At 45.2% G+C, this 27,863-nt stretch overlaps 1 protein-coding gene across 4 annotated transcripts in view; it reads right to left on the reverse strand.

Moving 5' to 3' along the window:
- Positions 1–23,264, reverse strand: part of RNF152 (ring finger protein 152) — a 44,910-nt gene extending 21,646 nt beyond the window's left edge. Inside the window, exon 1 of one of the 4 annotated variants that reach the window (XM_063400632.1) lies at positions 23,129–23,264. The gene's annotated coding sequence lies outside the window, so the exon portion shown is untranslated. The other 3 variants (XM_063400642.1, XM_063400659.1, XM_063400649.1) reach the window with 3 other exon arrangements.
- Between the last annotated feature and the right edge of the window lie 4,599 nt (positions 23,265–27,863).

The following is a 27,863-nucleotide window of genomic DNA, read 5'->3' on the forward strand; positions in this document are numbered from 1 at the left end:
CACATTTTCTTACCAAAATGCTTTTCACTTGTTTACCTTGCCTTTTGTAAAGACGTTCAGGAGTATCAGTATGATATCATGAATTAGTTTATTTTACACATGAAAATAATTACATGATTTATACATGAATTTAAGGAAATGTATCATAGACACTTTGTAGGTGAACATACAATTTCTTTAAAGCTGTGAAAACCAGCGTGGGTCCAGTTCTGCCAGCATTTCTTTCTGCCACTGGCCACCCCATACAAAGCAGCTCCACTGAACTGGGTGAAGTTCCTTTCACAGTAACTGCTCTCAAGAGCAGATTTGAGCCAGACTTGCCCAGGAGTCCTTCCCGTGGAGAAGCCATGCTGGTCAAATTCCCAAATGCCAACAGATGTGACGTGCTGTGTGAGAGGAACAGACCTTCCCAACCATTAGATAAAGAGGAGGAAGGCTAAATCTCAAACATTCAGCAAAAGCTTTCAAAGAAGACAAGCACTGGATTTCTGAAGACCACCTCAAAATCATCCTGACATGCCCTAGATTTCATGATCTATTTTAAAATTCCCTTTCAACTACTATTACTCGTGTTTTCTCTAGAAGTCACACAAACAGGGAGAGTGGCAGCTTGCAGGAGATTGTAAGCTGAAAGGCAGAAGGCACTGTGAAATTGAGACGATTAAAGAATCCAAGTTTCTGTATGCTTCAAGACTTTCAGGAGGGTCATTTTTCTTTCTGAAGGGGGTTGCTAATTAGCCAACCATAAAAGTAGCAGTTGTAAACAGTCCTCGTAAAAATAGCTCATTGCTTATTGAAAGCGAATTTGTCAGTAATTCAACTTCACTGAATTCTAACTAATTTGCTATTGCTGACCAGCTTCTCTCTTCTAGACATTCTTAAACTTCATACTGACACATCTACTCCACAGACTATCAGTCTGTTCAATTAATACAATTCCAGCATTTCTGCTGATTTCTGTTTTAAGAAGGGAATCTTATCTACTTCAGAATTAAAATCTGAAGTCTGAAGAGTAGTTTATTCCTGTTCCCAGTCTAGCTCCATTCCACATGTCAGAAATATTTATCCCAAACAAGAGGTCTCCTCAGGCAAATCATATCACATCCCCTACTTGCTACACTTCGCACTTACAACTAACTCCAGTATCGTAGTATCACACTTCACCTAGTGTGGGACAGGCCCCTAAAAGTGGTATTTTGTGCTGGCAAATTAAGCCAAGATGATGAATTAAAAAGAGAAAATAAGTTTTCATGAAAATTTATGAATTTTCAAATTAACACCTTATGAATTATATGAAATTAACAGCTGTGCTACCTGTATGAAGGGAAGTGGTGCCTTTCTACTAAATATTGGAAATTTGGCAATCCATTTTCAGAAGAAATGCTGCTTACTCCAGCTCAAGGCGCTTGCCTACAGGATGACCTTTGTTCCCAAGCTCCAACAAGGACTGGGCTTCCCAGCCAGACTGCATCTCCCATAACCACAATGGCAACTAAACTTTAAAAGAGGAGATGGAAGTCAGCCATAAAGTCAAACCCCAAGGGAAGAACAGGAAATAAAGTATGCTAATTACAGTTCCTATGGGATATGATGCTAGCATTCCTAAATCTAACCCCTCAGTTCTGTTTTTCAGTGAAATCAGATCTGGTGAGGGGGCAGCATCCCTCCATAAAATATACCAATGACTTTGACAAAACTAGGATGTAGAAAAACACTTCCAGAAGGCAATGTAGGGCAAATCCTCAAACCAGCTTAAAACCAACTGAAGAGGCAAACAGCTTCACCCTTGTACTGCTCAGAAGCTAAGGAAGTGGGATTTTTCTAAGAATATTCTTGAAGCTTTGTAGCAATACGTCCCTGACCCCATCCTTCGCCATGCAGTTCTTCCCATATTTACCTTAAAAAAAGATCACTACACAGGACTGGATCTTTACACACTTAACTCACCAAAACCCCTCAAGGCTTTAGCTGGTTTCCACCAGCCTGACAGAAAGGCCTTGATGTATAGTCTTCATGGTGGTACCCCAGTGCTTGACACTGAGGTGGAACGGAATTAAGAGAGGCTCATGGCTTCTGGATGCTGCAAACACACCATTTCCTCATGTTACAAACACCTCACATCCAAATTAGAACATAAATATGTGAGAGCTTAGCAATGGGACAAGACACCCAAAACACAGCAAGTACCTCATTAAAAATGAGAAAGCAATCCTTTTCATTAACTCTGTGCAAGTTACCACAATGAAAAAAAAAACCAGCAAAACTATTCAGAGAATTAAGTACAAACGATCTAGCCTGATGAAAAAATACATCATTTCAACACAATCCAATAATTCAGCATATCAGTAGTGCTGATAATCTGCTCTTTTCAATACCTCCTTGTTCTTCTCCTTACTCTGAAAAAAGCTATTCCAAGCTGCAGTGCACCTGGAGGAGCAATGAACATGTCAAGCGTGCGTCTGTCACAGAGCTGGCTCCCCTATGCAAGGGGCTGGCTTGAGAATTGCAGTAGTCTCTTCAACTGGTATCTAGTGCCTACTTTCCTTAAGGCAGAACCTCAGACACAAGATAATGTTTACACTAAACCTTTTGCAGACAGTCTTTCAACAGAGTCTCAAGAGTGGCTGCCTCAAAACGATCTAACTAAGGTAAGAGAAGGTAACTAAGAAGGTGAGCCTGTTGACTGCAAGTTTAAATTCCCAGCAAAGATTACACCACCATCATTAAAAGCTTAGGGAGCACTACTTTAGAAAAAGCTGAAACATGCACAGTTGCAATACTGGGTCTGTGATCTGCAATTTAGAAACCACCTCTATTATTACAGTTATGCACTGGAATAAGCATCTAAACGATTAATACTGACATTACTGGAGATCTCAGCTTTACCTGCAATAACAAGATGTAAGCTGGCCTAAATTTCACTTCAAACAAACCTTCAGTTCAAATTGAGCTGCATGCAATAATGTCAGGACTTCCCCAAGCCACGTGCTGGTAGCAGACTCAACGAACCCACACAAGAACCCGGGTATGCTTACAGCAGAGGGAAACTTTTCTTCACTAATGGTGAATCTGGCTAAGTTACAGTATTCCTTTCCCTTCTCCCAGATAAAGTTTCAAGTACCAAGAATTTCAGTAGTTCAAGAGAGCTTCGCCAATGCCTCTTCCTTAACCCCATTCCACTTTGAAGTGTGTAATTAAATATACAGGTCAGAAAGGAAAAGTGAGTGTGAGGGGAAGGAAGTTCCTGTCCCTGCTCCAATGAATGTTTAATTATTTTATATTAAAAATTAATTTGAAAAAGGGCTAGAATCCAGGCAGTCTAATGGGTTTACCTATGAAGAGAAAAAGATCCATGATCAAAAGCTGCTAGACAAAGGTGGGAACTCAAGCCTTAGCCTCCTTTGGGCTGAGTATCAGACCTAACTCAGAGAGAGCAAGCCCTGGCTCCTCCCAACAGAAGGTACCTAACTCCAGGGAAGAGTACAAAGGAGCAGTTCAGCTGATTTTTGACCAACAGAAAGAGGGATACCAACTGAGAAGTCTTTATCTTGATCCTCCCTGGTAGCCAGTTCATGTGTCTCCTGATTCAGGATGCCAGCTTTTGCAAATCCCATTCCAGCTTTCTTCTGGGCATTGCACAGGAAGCCTTGTTACACACATCCCACAGAACACAGAGCCCAGAGGTTTGATACTGCAGTACTTTAAACTTTTGTGGACCAATTCTGTTGCAAATGTTCCCAGACTGCTTCAATGTTTTGAAAACCATGTGATTAATGCTACAAACGACAGCCAACCCAATTGAGCTAAACACTGAACATCAAGTACTGTACCTTCCCATTCCCTGTTCCCCCTCAGCTGAAAGAAGTCAGGAGGGTGCAGGGTTTCAGATACTTATCTGAAGCCACATGTGAAGAGATAGTCAGTATAAAGAAAAAATGGAGCTATTCACAGGCATTTCACAAGCAGAAGAAAAAAGTCAGCAAATAAATTATCTGTAGCAAACAGCCCACATGCACTTAGTTTTTGATTTGATACTTCTCAAAAACAGGACAAGCTAGCAGATTTTCTTGCCAGTGGATGAAAGCCCTACAAACAATCACTGCCATAAAAAGGTTAAAAAGGGAGGGTGGGAGAAGGCATTCTCTCTGCAGAATTCAAGAGCTGCATCTCCTGTGCAAACAGGAAGGCATGACCCGGGCTGTCCCTCCGGCCAGGAGGCCAGACAGGGACTCACTGGGCTGCCTGTCCAATCAGGCAGCGCCAAGGCAGCCAGCAGCACATCAGCCGCCAGGCAGGATGCTGCAAAGCTCTGCTAAAAAACCTGCCCTAGCACAGCCACCTTTCCCCGAACATTGGGGTTCAGCTTTTAAAATCAAAGCATGCGTGACTGTGTCTCCATCTCAACCACAAGTGTCCAACCACAGCAGACGGAACAAAAATTAATTTTCAAAACAAGCTGCTTACTTTTTTGTTATTTTATATAATTCCTCATTCAGAGAGTGGCACCGTTACTGCCTTCAGTTAAAGCCACATGCAAGGGACAATATACCAGGCAGCTTTCACTGTGTGAACTGAGGGTAGATAAGAGGAGGGCAAGCAGATGAACTCCCACTCAATAGTTCATTCAGACTCTAAGCTATTTCACCAGTCACTTGAAAGTTAAATAATGCTCATTTAAAGAAATCTAGCAATTATATTTTGCATTCCCTCCCCCAGAAGCTATTCCTCTTGTGACAATATTCATCTTGTCCATGATGTCTATTATCTCCTATATAAATATTGATGATCTGAGTAATTGCTGTTCTGTAGATATGTTTCTCAAAGTTATACATTTTTCTGCCTGAAGTAGGCTGCTGACAAAGTGCTTTCCTCCTTTTGCATGGCAATGAAACATTACTGGAGGTGTCACTGGGAGGGGGGAAGAAATTAAAAAAGCAACGAGTAACAGCCTTTGAAGAAGAGAAATGAAGTGATGTTTGTCTGTGCTGGGAAGATCAAATAGTAGCAAAGAACAAGTCAGCTAAGCTGGTATTCAGGCAGCTTAAGTTTAGCTTACGGTGTGCCAACACCGAGCACAACTGAAAAGGAAAGAACTCCTCTGGACTCAGTGCTGGGCACCGCTAAACTGGGCAGGCCTGGTAGTGACATGCTGTGTACAACATCCATGCTGTACCCACCCCGTGGTGGCAGGGGTTACATCTTCCCGATCAAAATCCAACCAGAAAGCCAAGCCAATCTTGTGCTGGAGGAAGCACACCACGCTGAACATTATGCTGGGACAAACAGGCACCCAATGCCACCCTGTAACCTCTGCCAGCCCAAGGCCAACGTGTCACACAAAAGCAAAGATGGTCTTGACGCAACCCAACACTCACCCATGGATACCTCAGGCACAAAACGCAGCACTGCTTCTCTAGGTTTTTACTGGTTCACTGCATTTGCCCAGCAGGCCTCAAACAGCAAGGCAGTCCTCTGTCTTCCTGCAATTGATGAAAACCATTAAAAACACCCCACTGCACACTCTGGCTCATCTGATCACACTGCCCTCTGGTCGGGCAATACAAAGACCTGATTTGGAGAGAACCCTCCCAATGGCACATGGCCTCACACTTCCAGAGTTGAAATTTGCCTCTGGACAGTAAATAGTATGTGACAGATGAAGGCTCTTCCTTAGTAGACAAAGACTTCCTACAATACAAAACCTGAGTCTGAACCTCAATAAGATTACCCCTCTGGACTTATGGGTCAAGAGACAATGTTTTCACTCACGTAAAATTTGGCAAAGTTTATACTAAGAGAGTTTCCTTGTAGAAATAATCTAAGGTCTTCACCAATCATTTACAGTATCTGGAAACAAACACTGAACAAAGACCTTAATATTTTTTTTTTTTAATCTTTTGAGGGAACTAAAAATCTGCCTGATTTACATCTGTATTACTGACGTTTAGGAAGTGTGTGAAGAGGATGGAGAAGGCAACAGGAGAAAAGACACCAGACTCCCTATGGGAGGTAGAGGCCAGGGCAGGGGCAGGAGGTGGGTAGGAACAGAGAGCGAGCAGGAAGCAAGGGGGAACACATATAACAGGCAAGCAACATTTGGCATGTCCAGAGGTAGAAAGAGAGGAACTGAATGTTTGTAATGAGTAAAAGAAGTATATCTGGAAATCTTATTTCTCTGTTGCCTTGTTCTAACAACTACATAAAAAGCCATTATACATAATCACAACAGCCACTATTTTTTCTTATATATATTATATGCACATTAAAAGACTCAGTCAAAGTAGTTACTAAACACATATACAATCTATCTTCTCCCTGCAACACTGAATGTTAAGCCATCTGCTTTTTCAGTGGTTCCCTTGTCATATAATTAAATCCCCTTCCAGTTTCTACAGCTTCTTTCCTTCCCTCATAATTTCTACAATGCTTTGGGGTTTGTATGTTACAATCTCTAATCACAACTGCTGTACATCTCTGGATTTTGAAGGGAAGTTGCTTCCAGCAGAAAATTAAAGGTTGAACTCTTACCAGTAACTCTGGGCATGCTTAACTAATACCAAGCCACATAGCATAGCCTAATTAGTCCAATAGGTCTTTTAAAAAAAATCCACATGACCTCGGTTCTTACACTGAGTCATTTTGGAGACCAGTTGAAACAGAGCCCTGAGTAATTCTCTAACATCAACAGCAGCCTGCATTATTCGAAGTGGACTGGATCCTAACTACAACAATCACGTAACCCCCAATATATCACCTCCACTTTTTCCCCTCTTCTGTTTTTAAGACAAGACACAATCCAGTGACCTCCAACAAGCAGCACATCTTAACTACATGGCCTCCTGTATTTCTCAGAACTATTTTGTTTGTGTGCAGATTAGTTGTAACACATGCTATATGCACATGGAATGCTCTACTGCTAATGCAAATTACTTTGCATGTGAACACAAAATACAGGTGGGCCAAACCACTAACTGCCCAATTCACAAGCACAGACTTCATACTCTCAAGCTTTTACATGCATATTAATTTCAATGCACTGAAATGTAAAGCCCCTTTAAGAAACGTGCCTTAAATCTAAATGTTCGCATTCCTGAGTCACTAGAAAGTGAAATCAAATTACAGGTCGTTCTTAATCCCATGTTTCACTGTGAAATCACGGTCACGTAACTTTACTGAAGCTATGCCTGTCCAGCACATCTCTGCCTGCACAGCAGTGTCAGCCTGGAGTGTGACAAAATACAACCTCCATCCTCCACAACTGCATCGCCAAATTTCCTCAGAGAGGATGCAAACCAGCAGTATTCCCAGCTCAGTGTGTTTTCATAAAGAGAGTAGCGAGCTTCATCACAGCTGTGCCAAAGTCACTATGTCCACAAAAAGAAATGCTTCACTGGGTTTGTATCCTGCTACAGTCTCTCTCACAGAGATATGAAAATGCAATTTCACTATAAAAATAAATACAGTGGAGTGAATAATTTCTTGCATTGGGCACATGGCCATCTAATTTCATTGCTTCCAAAAAGCCACTGTACTAAGACCTAGGAAGCAGACAGAGTGTGGACTGCAGGACCCTGCTTCTCTAGCTCTTTCTGATTTGCCTCAGCTTTCCCAGGGAGAGCAAGGGTTGCAGTTTGGTGTCTGTGCCTCCCAGATGCTGAGCACCCTTTCCCAACAGGTAAGGGCAGGGGCACCTCCCTCTACCAGTGCAGGATCTGTAAAAAGCCTTGCAGTGGCAGCCAAGGCACCAGGAAAGATGGTTGAATATCACTTTGAACTGTGATGAAGGAAGGAGTAAATCATCAATATGCATCCTCAGAGTGGCACAGAGAACCTGTGTGGTGTTGGGAGGAGTAGCACACCTCCTAATCTTTCCCTTTGACAGAACAGAACTACTTTGCACCAGCTTTTTACAGGAAAGGCGTACACAAGAAGAGATTTTGCAAATACCTGGAGTTTTGTGCTTTACATAATTAGCAAAACCCAGTCAAAAACTGACAGAAAGTGTATGAGCATCATTCTAATTAAATTTATTTACATTATGTACTTCTGATACAAAGCACCAGCTACCAAATGCATCACCCAATAATTCAAAGAAACCTAATAAGCAGTTTGAGATTCCAGGCAGTTTGCTGAAACTGCTACTCCTACAAACCTCTTTCTTCTTGATTTTTGGCTACAGAAGATAACGTGCCAGCAATCTATCTGAGAACAGAAGCTGATGAAATGGGGGCATTTACAAGGGAAAAAAAAAAAAAAAGGCAATACAATACAGTTCATGAACCTGTGAGCTTACCAAATGAACATGTTTAGCAATTTCCTTTCACGCAGCACTAAATAAATGCTACTTGCATTTCTTCTGTTCATGATTTTTGTGACTTAAGACCTTTTCTTCTTCAGCTAATGGTTAGATGACTCCCAGTTTTCACTTTGAGAATATTCCACAAATATTCAAGATCCAGATAGTCTAAACATACGTATCCTGACACACAAGACTAATCCCCACTTCCTAGGTGCACTACAACCAAACCACAGTTCTGTTTTCAGATGAAGTTGATCTTCAAAAGCTTTAAAAATTTATTGAAATAAGGCCAGCAATAAATGTGGGATTGCCTTGAGGAGGAATAGGAGTGGTCAGTCCTCTTTGTACTTATCTCCAAATGTTGACAGTTTTGTGGGTTTTTTCTTTTTTCCTTTTGCAGTAAAGCTCAGCTGGTTTAAACAATTGCCTTCACTGTTCCCCAACACAGGAGAAAAGAGGAAGAGCTGATGCAAGAGCTCTTCCTCTTTTCCTTTTGGGCAGTTCAGAGCTTTCAGTGCTCTGGCTTGTAGGCGTCTGCCTGCTTGGAGCTTTGAATGGAAAACACTCACAAGATCCACTGGAGGCCATAAAACACTGCCAGAAATCAGATGCAGATAAGGTGCACTAAAGAAGTAAAACAATCAAACCTCCCAACTACTCGCTCCCTTACATTACTTGTCTTTTTTCCTGCCTGCAAATCTTGCCACAATTGGAAAGGTGGCAAGAAAAGAAAATGTTAATGTGGTCATAGAGTCATTATTTAAACCAGGTTTTGAAAGTACAGTCAAGAAGTTTCCTCTCTTGGAAGAGACACACTTCACACAAAGAAGGTCAGAATTTCTGTCATGTGTGGCAGTACTGAAACACTCAAAACCAGTTTCATCCACCTAGACAACTGCAAGCATCCCTTTCACAGAACAAGCAAGCCATGTTGAAATATAAAAGGATCTGCACCTTACACAGGTTGATTTCATTTCCAAAAGGGGGAAGCTGATACATCTCAAAAGTATGCAGCACATCACACCCATGACTTCAGACCCTCTTAAGGCAGTCGCTGGTTTTTGCTCAGACACGTGTCACGAAGGAAATGGAGAAGAGAAGCCCAAACTGTGACGCAGGTCAGGACACTCAAAGAAGTGCACTGCACGCTTCAGAAGTGAGAGTTACCACCACCTGAAGTACTAATTAATAGCCAAAAAAAGGAAGAAGAAAGCCAATGAGCTGAAAGAAAATTAATTGGACACTGCTATTCAATACCCTAGTTTTACTAGTTTTACATGAGCAGCAACTGTGCTGTAAGTTAGAAAAGGATATGCAGGGGCAAGAAAGTGGAAAATTAAGCCTATGTTTATGTATCACCAGAATACAAAGTGGAATAACTTGCTAGTTGTTACTGCAAGTTACTGCAAGTTGTTAAGTGCATCTTCTTCATACAAGTAAATGTACATAAATCACTGATTTCTCACTAGCCTATTTTTGGTAAGTCAAAAACATCCATATATTTTGATTTTTTCCTCCATACACACGTGTGAATGCCCATACAAAACATTTTCTTCAACCTTTTACTTTTCTCATTTTGCCACCAAGAGAAACACAGAAGAAAGAGGCTAAGAAAAGGAAGCAGAGAAGAGGGATCTTTTTGTATTTTGCTTTTAGATTAAAAAATAGGTGGAGTATTCACGGAAGTTTTCTGGTTTGGGAAAAAGCATTTTCCATTTGATTAATTCAGTCAACTAAGCATGTGACAAATACCAAGAACAAATAGTTTTGGACCAAAGAGCCTGGCCCTTTGATTTCAGCTATTTTTAAAAAATGGGTATTTCTATACAAAGAAAGTCAATCATCAATTCTAAGCAGACATTCAGAGGATATGAAAATCAGATCCCCCTGCACTATGCTACTGATCCACAGCACAGAGGAGCATCTAAGCCTCTGTGGACCACATGCCACAGCTGCCTTTGTTCCCATTTGAGAGCACAGGACACAATTAGCATTTTCCAGCTTCTCCTCCCCACTGCCACTGTGGAACAATTAAGAGTACGAATGAAGGTCTGAGCAGCAGCCCTCATAAATTACACACACACAGAGATCCTTCTGTTTGAACCGATCTTCCACAGGTCTCTAATGAGAGCCATGAACACCGTCTACTAATCATCTCATCAGTAATGCAAATAACCATCTTGACCTCCCATCAAGTGTTTCTCCAGCTTAAAAGCTGTGCCCTCAGACAGCACAGCTCTGGGTGCCAAAGCTGCCACGTCCCACTGAGAGAACCTCGGCACAACAATGCTCCGTACATCACGCAGCCTGCTGAGCACAGCCACACACCAGGAGCCAAAGCAAACCCTCACCACCCTGAGGGCTCACAGCCACTTCTGTCCCTGGCTCTGCACACCCCAAACAGCCAGGTATTGCAAAAGCAGGGATCTCGGATCTCACAAAGGACGCCTTGTTCAGCTACAGCAACACATCTTCAGGCCCCCTCAAACAAAACACTGAATAAGCAACACAGTAGAAGGGCTACAGCACTGGCCTGGCAAATAAAAAATGGAAACATGACCTTGTTTTAGATCCCCAGAGGCATCACAACCTGCTCTGAGGATGCCACACCAGTGCTGTTATCCTGGACCTCAGGCCTATCTCCATCCCCATCTCCTGCTGCTGAATCCTGGTGAATCAGCAGGCCCTTGATCTTGGTGCATCATTTGCCACACCTAAGACCATGGATGGACCCTGTTAGAGCACTTTGAAATCAAAATGAAAAGAAAGTCATTCTTCTGTGAAACATTATTACCACCCTGCCAGCAAAGTGCAAATTGCAAGAGCTTCCAAAATTAAAATAAATGTATTTGTATGTCTCTTACCCTTGGCATCAGGCCCATACTGCCAGTTCTCATAACATTTACAGGGAAACTGGCATACACAACAGTGCAGCAAGCAAAAGGAAATTCTGTGAGAATCAGATCAAAACATACCAAGCAGAGCTTGATACCACAAAAGCAAAGACAAGCTTCACCTGGACAAGCAATTTGTAGCTGTAATCACCGAGGTTAACAGATCTACCACAGCAAAAGGAAGAAAAAAGGCTCCCAAGCATCTGCAAAATAGCGTATTTCAGGTTTTCTTTTAAATAAATAGATTTGAAAAGTATTGCTAAGGGGGAAAAAAAGCTTAAAGGATTTAAATATTCCAAATAACAGTGCCAGCATTTCAGCACCCTGGTCCTGCTGTGGCACAGCTCACCCGTCACCAGCAGTTTCCCTACCCCAGTGGAAGGAGAATTGCTGGGCTTCCAGTGCCACTCTCAGCAAATTTCTACTTTCTAAGCAGCAAGCGTCTGTACAAGAGAAACCTTCCTATCAGCATTACCAGCTGTGCCCACAGCACAAACAGTGAAAGCACGTACACTGCAAAATCTCCGTGTTTGTGTGTGTGTAAACAGTGCACTTCTGGAAATGCAGAGAGAATATTTTCAGAGTAAACACTGCAAAGATTTTTGTGTCCTTTAGGATGTCACAAAGCCGCTGTGATCCACTGCTCATCTCCCCCACTTACTGCCTGCTCAGCTAAGGCACCTCTGGAACTCACAGGGATCACAACCACATCTCACAAGCCTGTTTTCCTCCCTTGCAAGAACGGGATGAACTTTTCCTCTTACAGCAGTCTAGCTCCTAGGTGTGCTACCCTGCCTAATGTTAGCTTACAGACATTAAAATACCAACCAGCTCCAGAGCAGGAAACAAAGCCAGAATTCTAAACAAAGCCTCAGTCTAAACCTCACCACTGCCATCCTACTAGTAAGGTTTAGAACCAATTCCTAGACCTCACCACTACAATGGCAGCTGCTGCCCCATGAAGTTAAGTAGGGAGAAATGGAGGAGGCTCCTCACTGCCCAACTGGATCCCAGGAATATTTACAAAGGTATGAGAGAGATGGATGAAACACACATGCTAAAGCACTACGGCAGAAGACCATCTCCACCCCAAATTATTCATTTTCAGAAACAGAGCAGCCCTCCAAGACCCTGAGGATACATTCTCTTATGCAACTCCAGCTGCAGCTGATGGAAAAGAACGCTTGTTTGATGAAGGTGCCAGGACTTTGAGACTGGGACTAGTTGAAAGAGCCCACTCCTGAAAGGTGTCCCATTCTCAGTTTTTGACTTGGAAGAAAGCAGAAGAATGCAAGCAAAAAGACTGATGCTTGCTTCTCTTAACCACCTACACAAGTACTTTTTTTTAAAACAAGCAGAATTATGGCAAGTTATGTTGGAATTAAGGAGCCTGTGGGGAGAAGTTCCCAGACACAGGGGAAAGAAAGCTAAGAAAAATACTACAAAGAAAAATGGTTTATTTAAAGCCTGAAGAAAAACAAAGCCTAGAAGAGTGTGTTTTGGTCCAATCCTGGATGAAGCATACTGAAGCAAAACACCTGTTCAGAAGAAAACCTCATGCAGCAGCACACAACTGCTGCTTGCAGGCTGAGCAGGAGGGCTTCATCAGCTGAAAAACAATCTCCCTCAGGTTAAAGGCCAGCACTGCTGGTCACCCACTAGCCAGACAGCTCCATCATCCTCACTCCTTTCCATGGGGATGAAGGGCACAGAGGAAATTACAAGTCCAGAACTTAGGTATCCCTTACAGGCTTGAGCACTTTGATACCACAGGTGCTTGCAAGAGCCTCTTTTTTCTCAAGCTGCATCACAGCAGTATTTCAGATCTGATTTTCTGTCTAGACATGGCATACTATCGCTCAGGACAAGTGAAGAAGACTGAGAGCAGCAGAGTGTGGAAAACAGACTGAACCAATCTTTTCCTTTTTTAAAAACAGTACTGTGTGCAGTCCACATCAAAATCCTCACATAAATGCTTGATCTGTCCTGCACCTCAGAAACTGGCTGCTGAAAACAATCCAGCATACAATTAAAACATGGATTCTGTTAACTTTCACTTCCCTCTGCAATTTTGTAATCGTCTCATCCATCAATTTTGAAAGAACATTAATAGTGGCATCAGCTGGCTCTCCACCTCCTCTGCTGAGCCAGCTTTTTCCAAGCCCTATCCCTGCTTCTCAGCATCTGACCACAGATGCTGTGAGGAACAGGAGAGGAGGGAGGCAAACCAGGGCTACCGGGGGGCCACCCAACAGAGAAGCTGTTTCTTTCCCAGGGGAGCTATGGCAATTTACAGTGCCTGAAGTTCTGCCTAAACATGCATACTTCAAAAGAAAACCACACTCACAAAATAGAGAGAACAACCTTCTATCAGGGATTAAGTGAAGCCTATCCAAGCTCAGACCAAATCCTAGACACACAGGCTCACCGCCACCTTCCAAGCTGGAGATGCCTAGGCCAGCAGTGTGCAGTGTTTTAGGCTGTTAACCTTTTCCCCCCACAAAACCTGTCCCCCACCTCCTAAAGATGTGTAGGTATCTCCATTGATACAAGCCATTTCTCCCAGTAACCTTGCACAGGCTTGGCAAAGTCCCTGGAACCCCAAGAACTTTCAGATAAGAGCTGAGGACCAGTCCCACATTCCTGTTAATTGTCTCTCATCAAATACATGAAGTTCAGTAATCAAATACTGGCCCTTGGACTGCACACAGTGGCAATGCAAGGAGAAAAACCGGTTGGTGCCAGTTTTTAGCATCTGGCTTATTAATTATTTTCTGAAGGTGTACAATCCTTTGAGTCATCTGAAACTTTTTAAAGACACTCTGACATTATTTTATGAATCTAGTTTGACATGGTTTATAGTGATCATGGCCATGATTTATATCATAGACTCCCAAGAACACAAGTCTGACTTTTAAATTATTATCATCCCAACTGTTTCACTGCAGGTCAGCCTGGTCTGTTCCAAGACCAGATATGTTGGCAAGCATATTTTTTTTGCTGGTACATACACTTTTCCTCATCAGGTAAAATGAAACAAAAAATCCTAAAGTACATAGAGAAAGCCTATTGTTATGCTCATTTGAACACAATCAGAAATTGTCTACTTTGTCCTCTCTTGCTGCTGCGTGAGGTTGGTATTAACCACCTCCCTCCCCTGAACAAAGACGTAGGAAGAGACTCACTGTAAATTAGTCAGAAGACAGAAGTGCATACATCTAATGACTTGCTGGAACAACAGACATCACATTTCTGGAAAGCGGCCAAGTTCCCCAACTCGCATTTCAGCTGGAAGCTCAGCCACTAGAACCTGCACACTCTTTCTTGCACTATCCTGTTACTGTTCATTTCCAGAAAATAAAAAAAGCACGAGCAACTAGTGTTCCTCACTACGAACTGTTGCAATTGCAGCATCATATTCAATCCCACAGAAGGTAGGTGACATCAAGAAAGACTGCATACATCAAAACACTGAGGAACAGGGTGCAACACAGCATATTCTTTAGATAGAAGGTATAAAGAGTTGGCCTAAAGCAGCCATTTCCCCAATATAAAGAGTTAGCCTAAGGAGGCCATTTCCCCATTGCTTGATCTCAAAGTATCCCATAGTAATGGCTCTGGTCTAAAATTAAGATGAATCCTCTAAAACACTTCAAAGGCATTGGGCTGGCCTTCACCTACAGTTTGAACAAGCAAAAATTACAGATCTACACTGGAATTAAGATTGTACATAAGCCTACCAGGCTGTCTGGGACCTCTGGAAAATGGTAAGTGGCACCAGAAATTAAAGTTATGTTACCCAAGAACATAGAGAGAAGCAGATGGCAGGGGAAGAAGCAGATTTGTTAGGGGAACACAGAAACAGAGGGGAAAAGGAGGGAGGACTGGGGAGGGCAAATCCAAAGAGATGACTAGGCTGCCACATAGTGAAGAGTTGAATAGACACAGGCAAGTCAGAGAGGACTTGGAAAGTACCTGAACTAGGCCTACCCCATCCTTAACTGGGATCTGAGGATATGCAGACTCTGGGCAGCAAGTAAGTAATCCTCAGTAATCAGAGGATATCCAGACTCTGCCCCAGTACAGCATCAGACAATCCATTGAGCATGTTATCCAACTCCAGCCACTGACCACCATCCACAGCCAAACAGTGCTTCCTCACCAAATTATGCTACATCCCAAGGGTCTGTGCTCTCTGGACAACTCAGGCCACTGCAGATTCATATGACAAGGTCCAATTTTTACTTTACTTTACTCCCGCTTTTCCCTTTGTACAGTTGTAAAATTTAAACCTAGCTATGTTATTTTTTTAAATACAAAGACTGCAAACTTCATCACTTCAAAATTAGGGAGTATGATAATGAAGACTGCCCATAGAACCTTCACCCAGCCTCTGCATGTATCTGCACTGACTCTAATTCAATGATCACAAACCATTTAATCTCTGGAAATGAACTGCTTTTAAAAAAAGGCAGTATGATTGTGTGATAAAAGCAACAGCTGTACCTCAAGCCCTGCCTCACCCAGTGAAGGTTACAAACAGTAGTGAACAAAGCAATGCAGGAAGAAAGAGACAACCACCTTGCTTGAGGAAGCTGGACATACCAACTGCAGGCAGAAATGACCTCCTTCTTGGCTCCACACTCAACCTTTTAAGAAACTCAGCAAGTCTCTGAAACCAGTTTTCTCTTCAGGTGACCCCTAGTGGGGCGGTTCCACCCTCAAGTCAAGGCATTTAGGGCTAATCTACAGACACCAGCCGCTGAGGTCAGCTGTCCTTGTGCTTCCAGCAAATGAACTGCAACATCATGCCAGGTACTCTGGGATGAGTGAAAAATAAAATCGTGCCCAAGCACCTCTTTGACGTAGCCAAAACTGAAGGTATTTCAATCACCTGAGATGGATTTGCTCTTTGACTTCATTCCTCAACTGTGAAAACAGAGACAGTACCTGTACCTGATATGCTGCAAGAATACCTTCCTCACCTGAAAAAACCCTCCAGGAAGGAGCAATTAGCAATTGTTCAGTTCAAGGTTTAGGTTGGGTATAAAATAAACAGACGTAGAGACACATGGAGAAAGTAAATGTGGGGAAGAGAAAATGAATTATGCAGCAATTACCTATCCAGTGAAAAAGGGACTCTGTGAAAGGGGAAAAATGATGCAATTACAGAATTAAAGATTGTATCATAATGCAGATGCAAAGGGGAGTTCTGCAACATTAGTTCTGGAACTTCATTGCTTTTGTCCGCCTGATTTTGCAACCTCATTGTTCTCCTGATGTCATAATTTTGTAAGCAACTGAAATGCACCATAATTATGTGATCATATGTTTATCTTTTTATCATTAATTACATGTGGAACAACCAGCAGCCTCTGCTTCCAACATGATGGATGCCTCCAGCAGATGGCTGTGAACAACTCCCTTTCTTCTACCTTTATCTGAGGTAAAGAGCAGGGAGAAGAAAAGGAGCTTTTATGCTTCAATTCCTTGCACAAACATTTGGGGATTTTGGGGTTGTTTCAGAGGAAGAAACCAAGACCAATATCAATCACCTACTCTGAAACTCATTGTCACAAATCAGATTTTATGAACAGAGGCACTGAGCAGCTGATATGCTTTGCCCAAGGTCAGAAGGAAAGCTCCCAAGGCCTGGATCCCAAATGACCCCACGAACAGCCTTCTGCCCAAACCACTGAATCCCTCCTATCTCCACAATAAAACTTGTTTAAGTGTAATCATTGCTCCTAACTGAGGGTCAGGGAAGAAGCCCATCATCTCCAGGCTGTTTCTGTGTTTGTTGGTAGATGCAGTCAATGAGCAACTTCAGGGAGAGTGTCATATAAAATACAACTGGCAAGCAAACATTACAGTTCTGTGTGTTCATCTCAGATGATAATTGTTATGTTTTAAGAAATTACCCTGCATACCTCCGACTTCAGGCCCATTGCCAACATGTTCCTCAGCGTCTGGGTCACTGCTCCTTTGTGAGGGAAAGCAGCTGCAATAGCAACAACCTAACTTGTTTTATTTGCAGATGGTATTAGCTGGCAAGAGGCAGTGCATCTGACAGCGTGCTCCCTATGCATGCTTCATGCTTTTTAAAAAGTCCTATTTGCCTTTGTATGTGCCCAATTGCAAACACACACCCAGCCTTTCTTTTAAGTAGTACTTTCACCTTGTCTGTGGGGTGCTGGCAGCTACTACCACTAGCTTTACATGATCTTGTGCACCTAATAAAGCAAGTTCCACTTCTAGCTTTCCCTATCCTCAGAGAGGGGCGCTTGCAAAACCTGAAGCTATCAAGTCTCCGAGGTGCAGTCACTCAGAGCCTGCAGTGTCCCAGGCACTTGAGTCACACCAGCTCCTCTCAGTGCACATCTTTTGGAAAAGCTCCATCATGGAAAAGTCCACTGTGGTAATGGAAACATTGCAATCCTTCCCTCTTGGCATGCAACCTGCTCAGTCCAGTTTAAAAGCTAACAGAGAAAAAGCACTGCACCACCCCGAAATGTATACAGGTAGCACAATACATCTAACGAGAACAGGCAAAAATAACACCACAGCCGTGTTTTACCCCACATCTGCCTGCCTCAGGATTTCTGACACAGAAGCTTGGGTGGCTGGCACCTTCAGAGGAGGGATCTGCAATGTCTTGTCCAAGCCCAAGAGTCTATTCTTACTTACCACAGTCATCTGCCACACCAAGCTACCAGTGATCAGAGATGGTGTCCATGGACGGGAAAAGAGGGGAAGCAAGAGATGCTCTGCTTCACTAAGTGACCTATCCCTAACAGTGTAGAGAATTACACTTGGATGCAGAGATGCCCAGGCAGAGTTTTTGGGTGGAGTAAGGGAATAGCATTTTGCCTTGCTATCATGACTTGGTGCTCCACATCCTCTGTAAACCGTGATGGGGAACCAGCTATACAGTTCCTCCCTTCATCTCACCTTGACAGAGGCATCTGGTTTACCTCAATCTGTATGGGTGCTCGAGATTTACCTTGGCCCTCTAAGGTGTCACGTAATACTTTGACATTAGAGCCTGACACTGGTGATCTCCACGGGGCCATGCTCTATGCCCCATGACAACAGGTATGCATTGTCTGACAACCAGCAGCAACAAAAAGCGTATCAAAATGCACACTGGGTGAGGAATTGCATGTGCATCGCATAAATGCTCCACACCTCTGACACTCCTGTTTCTACTGTCAATGCTTATATTATCCTCCAGTCCAAGTCTGGAAGAAATGTGCTCACCACGTCCAGCACAGCTCTACTGTCTAGCACAGACACAGCCTGTGTGAGGGTAAGTCTGCTTTTCTAAGTACAATGGTGTCCAGATTTCAGAGGCAGACCCCTCAAGACAGCCATGCCAAACCAGCAGAGTATACTGGGGTACTCAGCAACACACAGGCACGTCCCTGACATTTCACAGCAGTGCCTCAGCCCAAGTGCACACCTACCTAAAGTAACTCTGAGGAGAGGCCTGTGTGGGAATACTCACAGAAGCTACATTGGGAGAAACATACAGCGCTGAATGTTATCAGTGTCAAATTATCACTGAATTCACAGGATGGCGCTAGTGAACACCCAAGTTATCATACTGCCATTGCACATTGTGAGTTTGCCCATGCACACGCACACCTCCTACGTCCTGCTCAGCGTGCACATTCCCATCTGCTCCAACACTCACCTCCCAGGGTGTCCTGCAGGTCAGAGGAAGCAGGCTTGTACAAGCTGTGGCTGTCAGCCCACAGGCCTTCCTAAATGTCAGGTGGCTTTAGCTTGACAAACCAAAGGGTAGCCATGCAGCAAGGAAGAGTAACAAACAGGACTCATCTGTGGGACATCTGTGTTCTCTCCCTCCTGCCCCTGCAGCTCCCTTCAAAATGCTGCCCCGCATCTGCCCTTGCTCTGGACACCACACACACCCTGCAAATTGGCCAGGGCTGCAGAGGTGCTGAGTGTTTGACCCCCACACATGCAATGCCTGGCTGGGCAGCCTCTACCAGGCAGAACAGAGAGTAGTTGTAAGCAGTCTAGTTTTCATCAGAGAGAGCAGTGCTTCAAAGACTTCCGAGCCACCCACGACTTTTTACAAACACAAGTGGGAAATTAGTGATCTTCCAGACTGCCAACCATTGGTGCAATCTGGTTGAAACTGGCCAAACAGGAGATAAACAACACTCATTTCCTGGGGAAACTAAGTTAAAATGAAATAAAATAAAACCAGATGAAAACTATGATATTTGATGAGTGGTGTTCCTATGTTCTGCTACATCCCAAAAAACAACGCCTTGCCTAATCCAGCCTGTGAGCTGCATAGCACACAATGCAGTTCAGCTCTGTAATTACCCAGATGTTACACATCTGGAGCAGGAAGGGGCAAATTTCAAACTTATTTACATCGGGGGGTTGCTCTGAAGGGGTAATTTCCGCAATAGAAAAACAGAGCAAGGGTATTTGCATTGGAAAGCGGTGAAATGCTTTGTCAGGGCTGAAGGACTGTTACTCAGATCTCAGTGTGAAAGCAGCTCTCCTTCACAACCCTGGAAATGAATTTATCCTGGAGACCTTGGCATCCCTCTCCTTGCCATCCCCAGCGTCCCTTAACCCATGCTGTTGGTGCTTAGCCACCATCGCTGCCTTTGAGGAAGGGGCAGCTCTGCTGCAGTCAGACCAGCAAACACTGAGCCCTGGCCAGTCCAGGACCCAGGAAGAGGCTGCACTGATGAGGGCTGGGAGGGTGTCCTCTAACCTTGCTCTATGTGACAGATCATGCTACAGAGCTGCATCAGTTCCAAGGACGCCTCTGCTCCCTTCGCAGAGCACAGCACAGCAGGAGGAAACAGCAGCGACAAAGCCAGAAGGCAACTCCAGACAGAGTCTGAAACAGCTGTGGAATTTCTCTGAAGAGCTGCTTTCTGTGAGGGGAGGAAAGCCCAGCCTTCCATCTGACTTCCAGCCCACCCACCCACCGGATAGAGGCAAAGCATAAGAACAAGAGAAAATTTAAGGCATGCCAAGATCCCAGGCTCTGGAAATTAAGTTTCCCCGCATGCTCCACAAAAAGAGCACTCACACCCAAAATCTGCTGCTTTGAACTTGGGTTGCACACCATTTACTCAGCTGAATAACCACACTCAAGTCAGTGGCATTACTTGCCTTAGTATCTTCTACTTGATGTATGGAAGGGGGCTGCAGAACTGGCTGACAAGTAAACACAGGTATACAAAAACCAGTGTAAGGACACTCTTCTTAAAAAGGCTGGAGCCCTAGGCCAAGTCCCAAAGTCAACAGCCATGTGGTCTGAACCACAAATCACCACGTCTTCGGTAGAGTCAGGTCAACTGATCAGGGAATCATCTAGATCCATTCATACCACTAGACCTGCATCCTCCAGGGCCCATCAACTGATTGAGGTCACAGTCTGAAAAATACTTCACTTAGAAAACGAAATTCTGCTCAAAATGATGGCTTGAGCGTTTAGGAGTATAAGCTTCATTAGCTTCTAGCAAGACTTCAGGCCCCAAGCACAAACTAATGCTCCATAAAACACCAGCAGAGAAGCACCACTGCTCCTTACTCTGCCAGTACTGGTCCCAAGTACAGTCAGCCGTTCTGGAGGGAACCCAAACATGATATACCACTTGTTCTCAGCCCCATGCAAGGAAAAACAATGTACAGTTCACACCCTGGAAGGCTTATAAGAGGCAGCCCTGAGCTTGAAATCTTCATATGCAAGCAATCTCCAAGCAATACTTGCTTTCAAGCATCCCTCTAATTTCACTGGGGCAACTCACATGACTGAAGTTACACCTGTGTTGAAGCCTCCTCAGAGTGCAGGCTGATGGAGTTTCTGGTCTAGTTCATCGTGGAGTCAAGGTGAGAACACTGAACCGAGGCCAAGAGCAAGTATGATAAAAACATATCCATGGATTTTGGCAAAGCTGAAGGACCAAGTGAGTCCCTCCAGGAAGGGTGTCCGGTACCCAGAAGGATCTGCTTGCCCATTCCCTGGGCACTCTGTTTAAGCCACAGCAGGTCTTTGGATGATAGGCTCATTCTGAGTTCTTGCATTTCCGTGTACAATTTAAACACATTACATTAAGGCCAAAATAATATTTATTGTCTTCCTGGCATTTCTAATCTGGGTATCTCACACCACTGTCCAATACTCCCAAGAACACTTCATAACATGTATATAAAACTTCTATCAGGTGTGGTCCAACCAACTTTCCTCTCCCCAGAAGAGCAGCAAAAACCAGGTATCATTTTCATTTATCTTCACATACCTGGCCAGCTGTCCAAACCCTCTGAGAGACCTCACAGCTTTGAGCCAGAGGCTTGGGCTTTTTAACTGTACTGCTGGCTTTTGCGTAGCGGGAATTTTCCACAGAGCCCCATCCCAACAGGCATGGCCACGGCAGTGCCATGGCCACAACAGCACAAACTGCCCCAGTTTTCCACTCCTCAGCCAGGACTACTTTCACGTTCCACCTGTCATGCAACTAGTAAGAAGCTGAAATCCAGCTGCACACTGTTACACAGCCAAGAACAGAGTTTTCAGCAGAAGGGTTTTTTTGCTAGATTGCTATTGTTGTCATCCCATAGGCTCTACACCAGTGCAGACTCGCTGGGCGTTTCAAAAAGGCCTGTGATACAGAAAGGTTGAGTACAGGACCTTCGTACTCACCTTAAGTTGAAAGGCTACAAATAATTTCCAACAGCCTGTATCAGACAAAAAAATCTAAGTAAATCTGTATCAAAAGCTCTCTAAAACATACTAGTTCAAAACAAAAATAAAGCAAACACAAACAAACCATGGACCATATCGATGAGGAGGAGGAATAGTGAGCAAACAAGCGCAGAGGTATTACTGTGTTTACAGTTCAATTAATGGGACCTTATCAAAAGCCTGTTTGACTTTTTTTTTTATTATTATTTATAAGACACCTATTACACAAACACACACTCTTAATGCCTCGCCGGCTGGCACCCGGTAACGGGTGCACATATCCTAAGTGTATCCACATTTCAGGAGAGGCAGCGCTGCTCCCGGAGAAGTCCCTCCACCGGACGGCGTATCGGAACAAAGCGCTCGGGTGACGGATGTCGGCAGGGTCCGTAAATCACATTTTTGGCAGCTCGACCTCAGCTGGGTCGGCATCTAACGCCGTAAGGAACTCGGAGCGCTGCCGCTCCGTATAGCGGGGATCCTACCTGGGCAGGGGGCTCCACGCCTCTCCTCCAGGCTGGTTAAAAAATAACTAAAGCCTTTTTCTAAAAGCGCGGCGAGATGTCTGGCACTTAATGACAGCAGCCGAGTTACCGCCTATCTTCTCCGCTAACTGCCGGCATAAGGAAGGAAAATCAGCCCCCCCAAAAAACACCACAAACCAACGCAAAAGCACCACCGAACCTCCCGCCGGAACAAAGGACCCCACCAAACCCCGTCTCCAAGTTATCTGGGTTTACTTGCTCGCAAAGCACAGGGATAACCCTCCTCCGCTCGGAACAGCGCTGGTGCGATGCAGGCGCGACCCCCGCCGGGTTTCGAAGTAACCTCGGCGCCCGCCGCCCTCCCGGGACGCGGCCGCGGGCGCTGCTGCCGCTCACCTGCGCCGCGCATCGCGCCGCGCCACCGCCCGGGGGTCCCCGCTCTGCCGCGGCCACCCGAGCGCGGCGGGGCCGGCCGGGGCAGCGCTTACGAAACCCGCGTCTGCCCCTGGCCCGGGCGGGAGGGAAGGAGGGAGGCGTGGCGGGGGGCATCGCGCCCGCGGCGGCCCCGCTCCCCGCCGGGAAGGGGAGGAGGGCGAGGAGCCCCCGCCGCTGGACCCACCGCGCGCGAGCATCGCCCGCCGCCCCGGGGGAGCCCATGAGGGGAGTCCATGAGGGGAGCCCGGCCGGCGGGCAGCGGGCGCCCACTGACCTTGCCGCCATCCGCCGCCGCCGCCGTGCCTGCCCGCGGGATGGCAGCCCCGCGCCCGCCGCCGCAGCCGGCGCCTTCGCCCCGGCAGCCGGCGCCGCCCCCCGTCCCCCCCGCCCCGCCGGGGTGCGGGGCCGAGCGAGGCGTGGCCGAGGCGCCGGGTAGCGCCGGAGCCGCCCCGGCCCCCGGTGCGCCCCTCCCCGGCCCGGCCGGGGGCCGGCAGCTGCTCCGTGAGGCCGCCGCGGGTGAGGCTGCCCAGCGGGGCGGGAGCGGGGCGACCTCGCAGCAGCGGCAGCCGCGGACACTCCGTGCCCTGCACGGTGCCACCCGGCCCCGCCAGCGGGGAGAGGGACGATGCAGCGGCCGAGAGCTCCCTCAGGGCTGAGAAAGGGCTCTGCGGCTTTAAGGTGCGGCTTGTTGTGCCACCTGGCCCAAGGTGAGGGACGGCTGCACCTGAGCGCGTTCCGGCGGGACGGAGCGGCGCTGCCCCGCGCTCCCTCCGGCGCTGCTCCCGCGGGGCTGTGGGACACCCCGCGCAAGGCAGGCTCTCGGCTCTAGTGCCTTGAGGACCATCAGTCTCAGCTGGAGGCTTAGAGCGGTATTAGTAGTGCACATTAAAGTAATATGCACATGTGGCGTGTTGTCTTACCACGGCAGACCCAGGACCAGGCGAGGGAATAAAGGCCTCGTTTTTATCCACTGCGCCAAGGCCTGTGCCGGCAATAGAGCACAGGACCACAGACTCGTTTCTGCTCTCCCTGCAGAGAAAACAATCCTATTTCCATCAGCAGTAAAAGAAAAAAATGCATATGTACCTCCTAGCGTACACATGGGATTAGTAATGCCAAGCGGCAAGAGCTACAAATGGCAACAGTAGGCAGGAGACTTTTACTCCTCATCGCCTCATCTTTTTGCAGATCCAGTGTTTTTTGCGGGCAAACAGTTGCAAGTGGTGTGAGCAAAGACCTGTAGGTTATCCAGGTGCCAGGTTTGTTTAGAACACCCTTCTCCTCCCCATATCCTGTAGCTCCATGCCGAAAGTGTTGCCTAAGAAGGAGTAAGCCCTCTGTAATCAGCTAAATAAATAATTTTCAGAAAATAAAATTCCTTTCCCCCTTCTTCACTGTACTGGGGCTATTTGCAGCACAAGGTCTCCAGCAAGCCAGGCTTACCACTAGGGATAGTCTATAATGCATTCACTAGTACGACTCCAGGTTCTGCCATAAATATTTAAAACTCAATTACCATTCTTACAATGAACGTTTTGAAGCAGCTTTTTTGCATCCCACAGTGCTTCTTGATTCAAAACTTCCCAATGAAATAATTGAGATAACACGGGAGAAGTCAAATAGGTCAAATTTCAGCCATCAGTTAGAGTCTGGTTCCCCCTTCATGTCGATCTCTGAAGTATTAGTCACTACCGTCTCTGACCTCTCACGATGTGTGTTACACCACAGGCATCATTTTGGCACATGCAACTGACTTTTCGCATCTCTGTTGATCAGCTGGAAGGACTGTGAAATATTTTGCTGATCTCCCCTTCCCCCTCCCCCGCGTTGCCCAGCTGAGTAATCTGAAGAGCAAACATCCGAATTGCTTCTTCTGACATGTCCCTTAAAGGAACAGGGCTCTCCTGCCATCCTTCCCTCTGCTCTTGGAGTGGGCTGTGGCCCATGGCACCTGCGGTGACCCACACCTTCCTGCCGTGGCCACTCAAGGTTCTACAGATTTGGTTCAGAAAAAGCCTTTGAGATGCTGGAGAGGGGGGCTGTACAGTTGTTTGTACAAGAAGATGCTTATGCCAAGTTCACATCAGGCATCTGTGTAACATCCTGTCTTTGAAGAGACACACCAGGTTTGGGAGGCACAATTGCTTACATGCCTCTGTGCACAAGTCCCTGCCCTTCCCTAGGTCACTTATCCCTTTCTTCCTCAGAAAACAAGTGGCATCAGGGGCCTACAGGCAGCGCTGTGGAACCAGATCTCCATGGACTCAGGGGAGGAAAATGCATTTCAAAATGGAACCAAATGTCCCTCCAACTCTGCACTGGTCAGCCCTGCTGCAAATGATGTCCACCAGTAAGGCAGGGGGGCTACACAGATGTAGGAAAAAAAGATCACACGCTTGCCGAGATGGATCTCGGTGCAGTGTTGAAGAGCATTTACACAATGACTCCATGATATTGCTGTTGTTGCTGCTATGATTGTATCATTACTGCAGAGTTTAGCCAGCTCTGCTGAGACCAGTTCACCCATACACTGCCATCCAGCTTAAGATGACAGCAGAGAATCAAGTGTTTCAGATCCCGCATGCAAACACAAGGTCCTGGTCTGGAGGGGCTACCACAGATTTTAGCATCTGACTCCCTCTGCTGAATGGATTACGAGCACAGCTCCTGGCAGAAGTGCTACCAGAGAGGCGCAGCAGATGAGGGGAACTGGAAAAGGTAATTACTCCCAGGAGGATCCCTGGATTGCAGCCATGGTCCCCCTAGGCTGCACCTGGTAAGAGAAGAGTCTGTAAGTCTCTGGGGAGGAAATTGTGAAAAGTTCACAGCAATAGGCTTGGAAAGGAAAAAAGAAAGATAAATAGATTTCATCTTCAGATTGTTTCACATGGTTTATTTTGATAAAACTTTTCACTAGGGGACAGATTTGTAAAAGGCAGCAACTTCTTTGGTACTGTCCTTTTCAGTTCTTACCTGAATAAAAAGGATCAAAAGGGTTCATCCAGTGCCAGAGGTGTCAAAAGACAGAGGAAAGGACGCCCCTGCACTCTGCCATGCAAAAGCAGCTGTGGCCTTCTGCCCTTTGCTATTCTCTCACCAGTCTGGGGACTTTTTTCCCCCATCTAGATTCTTCTAACAATTTTTATAAGCCCATCATATGTAACAGTCAATGAGAGCAAACTGCTATCAGACACACTCAAGCATACCCAGTACTGGAGAGGTGAGAGCACCTATCATTCACAGGAATAACAGGAGCAATCCCTGCAAGTGCTGGGGTAGCACTGGGATGTCATAACATAGGTAGCTAACTCATGGTTTCTCCATTATGATCACCTAAGAGACCTTTAATACACAATATTTATGTAAGACCTCAGTGTCAAACTTTCAGTTCCAGGAACAAGTCACCAAACAATCATAAAACCGAATGGTTTTATGAGAGCTTGTGAGCATTTTAAAAATAATCAGCACATGAGGGATCCATTCCTTTTCATTTCTGAGTCAACACTGGAGGCTTAAATCACATTTCCAATGTTTATTCTGTTATTAAAAAGCCTAGGAACTCTTTTTAGCCCAGTTTCCTAGAGAAACAAAGTTTATATCACTTCACTGTGTATACTTCTATCTTCCTGTTTTCTTTCAGCTGCTTTTGAAACAGTTGGCCAAGCTGTCAGAGGAGAAGAAATCAGACAGTAAGGTCCCTAATTTTTGTTGTTGTTTTATTAAATCATTAATGGGGCAAATAAATCTTTGAGGGAATGGGGTAAAGAAGCTTCTTGGAATCCTCCCCAAGCAAGAGGCAGGGAGAGTTCAGGCTTTTCACTTTAGTCCAGCAGCCAGCAAGCACACATGCATGAGACAGCAGTACCTCACCAAACTTCATAATATCCCCTGCTCAGGTGATGTCTTTCAGTGGAAAAAAATGAAGACTTCTATGATCTCAGAGCTCTGGGACTAAGGGGGGAAAATTACACTGACCATTAAAATTGCTACTGAGTCAAGGCCTGTCAAATCCCACACCTTGCACAAAAACTTGGCAGAAGGCTGTTGCCTAAAACTGAGAGACAAAAGTACAGCCCATAGCAATTTAATCTATTGGTGGAAACAGCTTCAAGCTCCACTGATCACAGGTAACTCACTTCTGGTATTGATACCCTGTGATAAAATTACGATGAACATTTTGGCTCATTGAAATCTGACAGGCTCATACACATTCTCTTGTTCTCTTCCATAAAACTCTGTTTTATTGCATGCTTTAAAAGATTCAGCAGAGTGAGTATTTTTACAGGTCGCTAACCTGAAAACAGGCACGTAAAAAGGATGCATATTTGTGGTAATTCAATTTAATAAATTGCTCAAAATAAAGTCTCCCTCAAAAAAGAAAAAACTCCACCCTAAAGTTAATAGGAAAGCCTTTACCCCTTCATTAAGATTAAAGGCTTCAAGCAGGAGGAGATGGTCAGTGTGCCTACCTTAAAAGAGCAACAAATTCTCTATTCACCTGTGTGCCATTCAGCCACTTACTGTCCTTGGATTGAGTACAGAAATTTGATCAATAATTTTCTCCTGATAGCAATAGTTTGTAAATGCTTATCTATTAATTATAACCTTAACAGTGAATCATAGAATCATAGAACCATGAAACAGTTTGAGTTGGAAGGGACCTTAAAGGTCATCTTGTCCAAACCCCACCTCCCATGGGCTGGGACACCTTCTGTTAGACAAGGTTCTCAGAGCACCATCCAACATGGCCTTGAACACTTCCAGGGTTTCCGCAGCATCTCTGTGCAACCTGTTACAGTGTCTCAACAGCCTCACAGCAAAGAACTTCCTCCTAATTTCCAATCTAAACCTACTCTTTTTTACTTTGAATCAATTCCCCCTTGTCCTGTAACTACACGCACTTGTAAAAACCCTTCTCCATCTTTCTTGTAGGCTTCCTACAGGTCCTGGAAAGCTAGGTCACCCTGAAGCCTTCTCTTTTCCAACCCTAACTCTCTCATCGTGCATTG

Source organism: Prinia subflava, chromosome 1 (assembly GCF_021018805.1).
Source record: "Prinia subflava isolate CZ2003 ecotype Zambia chromosome 1, Cam_Psub_1.2, whole genome shotgun sequence".
Classification (NCBI taxonomy): Eukaryota; Metazoa; Chordata; class Aves; order Passeriformes; family Cisticolidae; genus Prinia; species Prinia subflava.